Source organism: Ambystoma mexicanum, chromosome 10, assembly GCF_040938575.1.
Source record: "Ambystoma mexicanum isolate Mex_15411 chromosome 10, UKY_AmexF1_1, whole genome shotgun sequence".
Lineage (NCBI taxonomy): Eukaryota > Metazoa > Chordata > Amphibia > Caudata > Ambystomatidae > Ambystoma > Ambystoma mexicanum.
In genome coordinates, this window is record NC_090932.1 from 1,571,076,441 (window position 1) to 1,571,088,578 (window position 12,138).

A 12,138-nucleotide genomic window follows, 5' to 3' on the forward strand; every position below is an offset into this window, starting at 1 on the left:
AGTAATTTTGCCAGTATATATACTTGTGAATAGGCTTTATACTTGCTTATTCAAATTTAGACCTCAAACCGTTTTGTTTGCCCTACTCAGGGTTTCTTTATTATTTTTTCAGGTAGTAATTCTACTCACTTTCACAAACTAATTTGTTCTTCTTGCATCTGGATACACGGTATGTTGCAACTTCCCATAAGCACATTTTCGAATTTTGTTTTTACTTTTCTTTTATATGAATGATCTCCAATGAGTTCTCATTAACTGGAATTTTTTAGTTTTTTGTTTCTGTTTTTGGATCATTATGGTTCTTTTCTACTGGCAAAACTTAAATGGGGAGGAAACCTGGTATACGTTTAACTAAGATAGGTTAGCAACGTATACTCTGTCTAAGTCCGGGAGGACAAAGATCCGTGTTTAAAGAGGAGACGGAGCTATAGTGTAGATGCCACACATATAAAGAGCTCCCATTGGGAAAGCCACAAAAGGACCAGTCGTGGTTAAAATGATAAACATCAGATTTAATAGAATTATGACCTAAAAAGTGATTAAATAGTGTGGTCCACAGTACATACAATTCATAAACATTTAAACATATATCAAACAGTCGTTACGTGATAAGCTAGAATTAGCTAATTGACAGTGTATCAAAAACAGGGATACACTCAACATCAAGAGGTACGCTTTACAGAAAGTGCAACGTACTCTACAGTAATTAGAATCAGTATGTCAAAAAACTTAATAACTCTGGTGCCAGTACAGAGTATTAGCTCGACATGTTTCAGTTCCTACAGTTATTATGGAACATTCATCAGGAGATATACAGGTGACCACGTAACCAAGACAACATTTAAAAACGAAATGATGTCATTTGAAGTATTCGTAGCATCTGCAAAGTAAAGAACAAAAAAAGCGCAAAACATGAGCTTCAAATTAGCCATTATTGTTGCATGTTCGAAATACATGAACCAAGGCATCTAAATAGAGGGAAATAAATACCTCCACTGATGCCTGTGGGTGCTCTCTACTCGAAAGGTAGTAGGCGGTGTAGAACTGAGGGTCGTCTCTACCTAGGATATAGAAAAAACATCCAAATGAGCGCTGAGTAGTAGCTCACTAAAAAAGCAGGATATGTGCTTAGGCTTAGCAAATAGCGAAACTAGTATCGCATAAAAAACATATGAAAAGGTGTCCAGGTGAGAGAAACCCAGTGCTGAGAGACAAAACGAATTATCCACAGTGTGCCCCATATAATTCCAGAAGTTGAGAAGAAGTCGGTGACTAGAACCTAAAGAGGTAGTTCAAGGTATAGTCTCTAATCTCGTGTGTTTATAGGAGACAGAAGGCGGCTAGTAACACTCAAAAGTAAACAACTACCCCACAGGCAATACCTTCAAGTTGGCAGTAAGAGTGTCAGTCGTGACCAAATCCGACAGCCCCAGGATATAATCCTGCCGCCAGCGCTAGTGCTGTGTGGATAGTACGGAGAGTGCCGTCTGTTATGCGGGCAGCAGTGCAGCAGGACTGGGCGACCGATGTGCGAGTGGTAGTCAGGGAAATACAGTAGTCCTACAACTATGTTGGAAGAGAAAAGAGATGTAGAGCAATGTGGTTAGTCATGACAGCCATCATGGAATGGCTCAGACCGGACAAGGAATTAGTACACTAGGTAGCACACAGTCTACAAAAAACGATGGTAAGGGATCAAGTGAGTGTAAACGATTATATGTTTTACCATTCAATAGATTCGTTAAGACCCCTGATGTCACTCTGCAGAGTATATATCATCTTTTGTTCCATATAAAGCAATTTTTTCTCCCTGGTGGCATAGTTAGATCCTTTAAGTGATAACAATATTGTCCATTTGAAATCCTCGTGATGATGCTTCAGAAGATTGAAATGTTTCACCATGGGGGCATTTTCAGTTCTGTTCTTGAGACAGCTCCGGTGTTCCATGATACGAGTTTTGGCTTTGCGGGTTGTTTTCCCTACATAGTGCAGTCCACATTTACAAGTGATCAGGTACACCACAAATTCGGTGTTACAATTAGTCAAGTTTTTCTGTGTCCTCCCCATAGGGTGGTTAATCTTTCAAACGACCTCCCCCTCTATGAGTGTGCCGATCTTTGCTTATAAAAGGAGCACGACGATAGGTAACAGGGTTAGTAACAGCAAACTTAAACCTATCCCTATCCAGGAACCCAGATTAACCACCCTATGGGGTCTACCTGAACCTACCGGTCACTATCCTTGTGGCTCGTGCGGGGTCTGTAAATTGACCTCTATAACTAAAAATGTGGATGTTGGCCTGTCAAAGCTCTGGACACAGAAAAACTTGACTAATTGTAACACCGAATTTGTGGTGTACCTGATCACTTGTAAATGTGGACTGCACTATGTAGGGAAAACAACCCGCAAAGCCAAAACTCGTATCATGGAACACCGGAGCTGTCTCAAGAACAGAACTGAAAATGCCCCCATGGTGAAACATTTCAATCTTCTGAAGCATCATCACGAGGATTTCAAATGGACAATATTGTTATCACTTATAGGATCTAACTATGCCACCCGGGAGAAAAAATTGCTTTATATGGAACAAAAGATGATATATACTCTGCAGAGTGACATCAGGGGTCTTAACGAATCTATTGAATGGTACAACATATAATCGTTTACACTCACTTGATCCCTTACCATCGTTTTTTGTAGACTGTGTGCTACCTAGTGTACTAATTCCTTGTCCGGTCTGAGCCATTCCATGATGGCTGCCATGACTAACCACATTGCTCTACATCTCTTTTCTCTTCCAACATAGTTGTAGGACTACTGTATTTCCCTGACTACCACTCGCACATCGGTCGCCCAGTCCTGCTGCACTGCTGCCCGCATAACAGACGGCACTCTCCGTACTATCCACACAGCACTAGCGCTGGTGGCAGGATTATATCCTGGGGCTGTCGGATTTGGTCACGACTGACACTCTTACTGCCAACTTGAAGGTATTGCCTGTGGGGTAGTTGTTTACTTTTGAGTGTTACTAGCTGCCTTCTGTCTCCTATAAACACACGAGATTAGAGACTATACCTTGAACTACCTCTTTAGGTTCTAGTCACCGACTTCTTCTCAACTTCTGGAATTATATGGGGCACACTGTGGATAATTCGTTTTGTCTCTCAGCACTGGGTTTCTCTCACCTGGACACCTTTTCATATGTTTTTTATGCGATACTAGTTTCGCTATTTGCTAAGCCTAAGCACATATCCTGCTTTTTTAGTGAGCTACTACTCAGCGCTCATTTGGATGTTTTTTCTATATCCTAGGTAGAGACGACCCTCAGTTCTACACCGCCTACTACCTTTCGAGTAGAGAGCACCCACAGGCATCAGTGGAGGTATTTATTTCCCTCTATTTAGATGCCTTGGTTCATGTATTTTGAACATGCAACAATAATGGCTAATTTGAAGCTCATGTTTTGCGCTTTTTTTGTTCTTTACTTTGCAGATGCTACGAATACTTCAAATGTCATCATTTCGTTTTTAAATGTTGTCTTGGTTACGTGGTCACCTGTATATCTCCTGATGAATGTTCCATAATAACTGTAGGAACTGAAACATGTCGAGCTAATACTCTGTACTGGCACCAGAGTTATTAAGTTTTTTGACATACTGATTCTAATTACTGTAGAGTACGTTGCACTTTCTGTAAAGCGTACCTCTTGATGTTGAGTGTATCCCTGTTTTTGATACACTGTCAATTAGCTAATTCTAGCTTATCACGTAACGACTGTTTGATATATGTTTAAATGTTTATGAATTGTATGTACTGTGGACCACACTATTTAATCACTTTTTAGGTCATAATTCTATTAAATCTGATGTTTATCATTTTAACCACGACTGGTCCTTTTGTGGCTCTCCCAATGGGAGCTCTTTATATGTGCGGCATCTACACTATAGCTCTGTCTCCTCTTTAAACACGGATCTTTTCTACTGGCTTCAACCAATTAATGAACACTGGTATGATTTTGCCTTTACTTTTACAATTTGTATGTTTTTTCGCAAATTTGGATGTCACACTATTTGCCTATGTTTTTTCATTTGTATACATGACCATATAACTATCTTATGTTATCATTTGGACTAATATAGAGCCTTGATAACTACAGGATAGGTCGAAACACGTGTCGGCTGTCCTACGATCAATAAATTGTGCATCGAAGCGAATGAATACGTACTTCTCATTGACTTTCTAACTAAATCTGTGGATCTGCGCACTGTGCTCACCTTCATTGTTTAGTTTTCAATTTACCTGTCCTGGTGCTTACTAGGGGGCATCAGTGAAAGGGTGCCAACGCAGCAGGCCCAAATATTACTTAAAACTTGTGGTACTAACCAGCGCACTGTTTACTTACGACCCCCAGATCCTCTTACTGTTTTAATATTCGTTTCCCGATGGTGCTGCTGACAACCACTTTACTTGCGCTTAAAAAATGGCTGACTATTTTCTTAATAGAGCCCTCTTTGCACCTAGAGGAAGCACAGCCAATGCTTTTAGAAGCAATCATAGCTCAATAGAAACTCTTAGGCAAAAATGTGTCAGATTGGAACGTCTTTCAAAGAAAGAAATTAATAAATATTGGGAACAAGCATCCCTAATCAATTATTTGGAAAATTACAAAATACCAAGAGGTTTACGCATTCTTATCTTTCTCAACTTTAGTAATGACGAAGATGCTGATTTAGCTGACAAATGGGAAGCTAATCTTACTCAAAATTCCCAAACCATGTTAGACCTAATTATGCACGCTCAAAGAGAACATACTCGAGTTCTATCACAAATAGATTCTCTTAAAGATGAGATTAAAGCTATGCCGAATTCTGAAACCACCAAGACAAAAAATTATGATATAATGAATGATATACTCAGAGAGTATCGGGATGAGATCAAACTCAGAAAACTTCATAAATATTTTAGAGATGACCAAGACTACAGACAAGATTGAGTGTACACATTTCAAACTAAATATGATTCTGCTTCCCCTAGATCACGAGGCAGTACAGCCAATACTAGTCCGAGTCCGGATCCTGATTCTGATGGAGACACACAATCCCCCAGTACTGAAACTTCCAAATCGGACACTCCCACTATAAGTGGCAAGGTTTTTTTAGAACAAATCAGACGCTACAAAAAGGGCAGCCAGCCTATTATCAATTCAAAACAAGTACGATTTCGAGACCCACCTGTGCTAAATACGCAAACACCCATTTCCATGCCAGGGGTAGCAGGGGAGGAAAACACAAATCTAGAATCCGGTCGGACAGGAATTATAACAAGAGCCAATGCCAGGAAACAATTGACCAGGTGAATTATCCCAAACTAGTTGTTAACCTATGCAATCATAATTTGACCAATGACCAAATCAGGGTCCTTAACAAAGGACTCTCTTTTGCCCCTTCTAACCGTACGGACTATGTTCAATTCCAGATAGAGAGCTTTTTAAGTTTACCAGGAAATTGAAATAAAAAAAAAAAATGTTGCCACCCAGGTGAAAACACATGTTTCCAAACCACCAGTACCTGTTCTTAGCCAACATACCATGCAGGACATTGATCACATTGAAACATTGTTATCTCTCACAACAGACTCACCTCCTGACAGGGAACAAGTAATGTCAGAACTAAATTTACAAATTAGACATTTACATATTACTGAGCTCAAACCCAAATCTAAATTCACACCCATTTTTGGTAGTGACAATATTATTGTCACTTTTCATAAGGCGATGATCAAAGATGTACATAGCCTTTTGGACATCCCATCTAAAATATCTCACCACAGCAATTTCGATTCACAAGAATTGCAAGCTTAAAAACAATTGGAGGAAGATTGCACCATCACGATTAAGGAAGCCGACAAAGGCGGTAATATTGTCATACTTAACACAGATGATTACATTCAGATAGGATTGAAACACTTAGAAATACCAGATTGTTACATCAAACTTACTAAAAATCTGACAAAGCAAATTGTATTGGACTTGCGATCTCTTATTGAACAATGGTATTCCTCAGGATTTCTAACTGACAATGAGAAACAATTTCTAACTATCACTGACCCTACGATGCCCACTCTCTATTTTTTGCCCAAAATACATAAACATTTCAATGAATTGCCGGAAGTTAGGCCCATTATGAGTGGCATCGGATGGGTCACTGAAGCCATTTCTCAATATATCAATGAGGTATGTCAACCTTTTGTTACTATAATGAGTACCTATCTTAGGGATAGCACACAAGTTCTACAATATCTTCAAACTATAGTATGCAACCCGCCTTTCGTTTGGCTACGGTAGATGTCACAGCTCTATATTCCAATATCAATCATGACCTAGTCATTCAAGCAATTTATTATATTTTTCAAAATACATCAGTATCCTACCATTGTCATATCCAAATGGTCAAATCATTTCTCAAATTTGCACTTACAAACAATGTATGTCTTTTTAACAATGTGTACTATTTGCAGTCCAAAGGTGTTGCCATGGGTGCCAAATTTGCACCTTCTCTGGCAAATCATTTCAAGTCAAATTTTGAGGAAACCCATTTCTCCAGCATGGGGTCTGGCATGGATTCACATGCTCATGAATATTCCCCGTCGTCAGGCTGGGAATCCTCTGTAAAGAAAATATCATTATCAGTTTCGTTTCTGATCTGTCTTTTTTAGTAGTAACCAATCACTGATCTCTGGGTCATACTGCCCCCAGCCAATGACTGTCCTCTCCCTAAGCCCCGCCTCTGGCAGCCATCCTCAGATTTTTACCGCACGTTCAAGTGCAGAATGATCCTCGTCGCACCGGCGTGGCCGAGGCAGATCTGTTTCCCGGACCTTCTGGACTTGTCAACGTCCCCAACAGTCAAGCTGCCGGCGGACGTGGATCTTCTCTCCAGAGAAGGAGGCGCCATTCTTCATCATGACCCAGAGTCGCTGAACTTGCAGGCCTGGCTCCTGCAGCACTAGAGTTTGGAGGGTACGATATCCCGGCTGACTGCAGAGAGGTTCTTGCAAAAGCCATAGTGTCCTCAACTCTCAAGTGCTTCGGACATAAGTGGAAGAGGTTCTCTGTCTGGTGCCGTGCACAGAAGATTAACCCTCTGCGGATTACGGCCCCTCAAGTACTGCCATACCTATTGTCGCTGGACTGGCTCACGCCTCCATCAAAATACATCTGGCTGCCATCTCCCGATATGCCAGGACTACGGGACGGCCGTCCTTGTGGTCTCATCGCCTGGTGAAGGAATTTATGTAGGGACTATTCCGATCGTTCCCGCCGGTGAAGGCTTCAGCCCCGGCGTGGGAGCTTAATGTGGTGCTGACAAGGCTCATGGGGGCCCCAATCGAGCATATGCATTTGGCGCCTTTGAGGTTCCGGTCGTGGAAGACAGCGTTCCTCGTGGCCATCACCTCTGCATGACAAGTGGGAGAGATCCAGGCCCTATCTTGCAAGCCTCCATACTTGACTTTTCACGACACAAGGGTGGTGCTGAGGACGCACCCCTCCTTCATGCCCAAGGTGACGTCGGACTTCCACCTCAACGAGCCCTTGGTGTTACCAGTTTTCTTCCCGTCGCCTTCGACGCCGGCGGAGAGGACTTTGCACTCGCTGGATGTAGCTAGAGCGCTGAAGTTCTACGTGGACCGCACGAAGAGTTTTCAGAAGACGTCACAGCTGTTTGTGAACTTTGGGACTGTGAATCAAGGGAAGGCTCTCTCGAAGACTTCCATTTCCAGATGGCTCTCCGGCTGCATCATGCACTGTCACCGATTGGCAAACCGACCGCTGCCCGGCTGTCCGAGAGCCCATTCGACCAGAGTGATCGCTGCTATCACGGCGTTCCTGTCTGGTGGGACCCTGCTGGACATCTGCAGGGCTGCTACGTGGAGGTCGATGCACACCGTCACAAGATTCTACTGCGTCGATTGGAACTCCAGGGAGGAGTCCAGGGTCGGCCAAGCAGTGCTGCGCAACCTGTTCGCTTAAGGTGAGCCTGTTGAGGAGGTAAGAGATGCTTAATGTTGAGTTGTTGTATTGCTTAATGTTGAGCCTGTTGCCACCTCCCGTGGTTGTGCATGTATGTACTGCTATGTATTCTTTTATTCATGAGCATGTGAATCCATGCCAGACCCCATGCTGGAGAAGGAACAAGTTACTTACCTGTAACTGTTTTTCTCCAGCATGGGTCTGGCATGGATTCACATGTGAACCCTCCCGCCTACCCCTCAGCGGCTCTTCACTTGGTCATACTGCCACTTTACGTGCTACCAAATCTGAGGATGGCTCCCAGAGGTGGGGCTTAGGGAGAGGCCAGTCATTGGCTGGGGGCAGTATGACCCAGAGATCAGTGATTGGTTACTACTAAGAAAGACAGATCAGAAACGAAACTGATACAGATTTTTTCTTTACTGAGGATTCCCAGCCTGACGACGGGGAATATTCATGAGCATGTGAATCCATGCCAGACCCATGTAGGAGAACAACAGTTACAGGTAAGTAACTTGTTCCATACTGGACACACCTGAATTCCAAAACAGCCTGGTGTGTTGGAACAGATATATAGATGATATTCTAATTATCTGGCAAAGCACTAGCAACTCATTTGATGATTTTGTTGCCTATATCAACAACAATAATTTCGGGATCACTCTGTCTGGTCATTCAAGTCACACTATGATTACTTTTCTAGACCTGGAAATTTTTGTCGAAAACAATGTACTTCAAACTAGAACCTTTCGCAAACCTAGAGCTGTCAATGCTGTATTTCACGCCTTAAATTGTCATCAAAAAGCCACTATACTTAATATTCCTAGTGGTGAATTCTATAGAGCGAGGAGGAATTGTTCAAAGGATACTGATTTCAAATCTGAATGTATACAACTCACTACTCGTTTCAGGCAACAAGGTTAACTGGCTTCTATATTGCATGAAGCATCCCACAAATACCAATCCGTGAAACAGGTTGACTTACTGGGCACCAAACCTCATGCTGATATTAAGCAAAGGCCCATTTCTATAATTACTCAATTCACAAGAGACTCCCCAACCTTGTTCAAACTTGCTTCCAAACATTGGCATCTCTTACATTTGGATCCAGACCTAACACCTTATATCTCTGAGAGGCCCAACTTTATTTTCACTAAAGCCAATACTCTTCGTAACAGACTCAGTCCCTCCTTTTTTGATCCCTCAAATGCAGTAAAACAAACAACATGGTTACAACAACCAGTGGGTTTTTTCAAATGTGGCAATTGCAACCAGTGCCAACTCACTTATCCCAGTTGTCATAATTTTGTCGATCAGAATGGGACTCAAATTGTAATTAAAGATTTCATCAACTGCAAAACCAAATTTGTGGTTTATGCAATCATTTGTGTCTATAATAAACTATACATAGGAAGCACGATCAGGCATTTGAGAATCAGCATTAGAGAGCATCTTTCAAGCCTCATTAAAACTGGTGTCAACTTACCATTAGCTTTGCACTTGTAAACGGAACACCAATTAGCCAATAAATCGGATATATGCTTTTTGGGTCTGGCAAGAGCCTCAATCAACAAACGTGGTGGCAATCTCTGCATGATACTGAGGCAGCTCGAATGCAAGCTTATCTGCCACTTTAAATGCACCACCGTCGGCCTCAATTCAGATCATGAAATGCATGTTTTTTTGTGAGCATTTGCATCTTCCCATTGATCCTTTTGTATCAATTACATTTCATTTGTTCACAATATCTATGGGTGACAAATCTCTGTACTCAGCATCCTTTTTGCCTTGCCAGGAGTTATCCATTTATTGTGCTTGCTTTTTAGTATTTGCATCCGATTGATCCTACTGTACCAATAATGTTTTGTTCACAATTCCTATGGCTGACAAATGATTCTATGTCAAGACCGGAGGCTCCCATTATGCTTCTCTTTCTTTTATTTAAATATTTAAAGAAAGGCTCAGCAGCAAGATATTTTTGTGCATCAAGTGTTATATGAGTAAACATAGAAAAGGGGGTGCACTAAATATATAATATAACAAGTAAAACATAACATAACAGTAGTATCTTCGGAGTTCTGAAGAAACAAACTCCATTTCCCAGAGTTCCCTAGTGTCACCAAAGAAACATCAACATGTGACTTAGTCCTCCAATGGGTGTCCTGATCCCTTCATAAACAGTCCTAAACATGATGCGACTTCCTCTTTCTTTGCTGCTCACAGCAAGAGATAAGTACCTTCATGTTTACCTCTGATTATAAACGTGATTTCATTTTTACATAATTGACATTGCTATATATGCTTAATTATTGTTTATGAGCGTACCTTGCCTTTAAATTGATTTCATTTTGCTCATTGCCTTCGTTGTTGACTCCGACGCCAGCTGCCTTCTGCTGGCGTCGGAGACCGCGTAATTCGAAGCCTCGCTTCGCGCTCGCTGACACAATCCGTCAGCTGCTTTCTTTCGGCGGGCTCGCGTCGGCTTCCCCGAACCATCGGTGCTCTCCTCGAGCACGGGGAAGCCGGCGCGGCTTCGCTACAGCTGTTTTTTTCTTCCGCTTCAGGCGGACTTCTCTGCGGGCTCGCGTCGGCTTCCCCGACCCATCGGTACTCTCCAAATCGAGTACGGGGAGGCCGGCGCGGCATTACTACTGCCCGCAGTGCCGCCCACTAACCACCAGGGGAGCTCCTGCTCTTCCTGGTCCCTTCCTCTATCCGGCGCTCGAGTGCGCATGACCCTCATTTATAACGGTCTCTGCGAACTCGAGCGCCGGAACTTCTCCTCAGGCGGCAGCTATTATACTTCTTTACATCGGACCGACAGGATTTCGCACGCGAGTGCGGGAAAAATATCGGCATACATAATTTGCATAAATTAAAAAAAAAAAAAAAAAAAAAAGAAGAAGAGAGAAAATCTCCCGTTCAGCATTCTATGAAGATTATAATAATAAGCTGAACTGATTTACTGGGCAGTGAGAGAAGGCGTTCAAGGGCCCAGAAGACAAGACAAAAAAAAAAAAAAAAAAAAAAGTGAGTAAGGTGCTTTAAAATTTATTATGGCAGCGCAGTACTCACCCCAATCAGATCAGGCCTGGTCTGAGACGGAGGAAGATCACTGCTATATAGATGAGGTGGCAATGGCTAACAGCTTACAAAAAGTACTGGGATCCTCTGTGGAAACCAGTATTAAGAAAGCAGTAACAGACATGCTCATTCCCATTCAACAACGCCTAGAAACTATGGAAGAGCATTTAAGAGGGACCTCCCCCCCTGGGAGAAAGAGAACGCAAAAGAGAAAGCACCTTACGGAAGGGGGATGTATACCGGCTCGCAAGAGCAGAAGCTCTATGACCCCCCCGAGCCAGCCAACAGATGCCACAGCTGCCGTTTCGGACGCCTTCTCCAGGCTGAAACAAGCCTTTATGAATAGGAAGATAACCTCTTCCCATGAACCCTCTTACCTAGAGGAAGAAATGAGGGAAAATGTACCCTCCAGCCCGGAGAGATACGGACAGGGCACTGAAGATGACCAAAACAAGAGCGTCTACGACGCTGATCCTTCTCAATCCTCATCTGAAGAGGAAATTCAAATAGAGGGTTCAAAGCCCTCTGGTTCTGGGACTGCGGCAGACCCCATCCCCAAGAACACTACCGTAAACAAGCCTCCTGCAGAGGGGATGTTTACTCCGGAAGACCTTATACATCCCAGATCCACAGACTGGGAACCATCTTCAAAGACATCAAGATACATTCATTTCAGGCTACGTAAGCCACTGGATAAAGAAGTTAGAGCTAGACTTCGAGCGGAATGTCCACGTCCGGATATTGCGGACAAAGTGGCTCTAACACCAGAACTAGATTCGAAAATGATTACCTTTCTAGGTAAAAATGTAAAAGACCCAAGGAAAGGCATAGACCGTGCCTGGAAGTCCTGCCAGGACAAAGTACTAGACGTAGCAGGGCCACTAGCCAAGATTTCAGATCTAGCGGAAGAAGCAATAAACTCCTCTAACCCCATTGACCCGATAATACTTTCTGGTTGGGTTCAACGAGCAATTTGCCTTCTAGGCAACGCCAGTTGTGCTATTTCGACAGAACGCCGAAAAGGC

General features: G+C 42.7%; 1 long non-coding RNA gene across 1 annotated transcript; it reads left to right on the forward strand.

The window, feature by feature from the left end:
• The first annotated feature begins 3,239 nt into the window (after positions 1-3,239).
• On the forward strand, positions 3,240-3,881 carry LOC138493363 (uncharacterized). The gene is made up of 2 exons (XR_011276398.1): positions 3,240-3,382; positions 3,493-3,881. It is a non-coding gene; the product is annotated as an uncharacterized lncRNA (long non-coding RNA).
• The last annotated feature ends 8,257 nt before the right edge of the window (positions 3,882-12,138 follow it).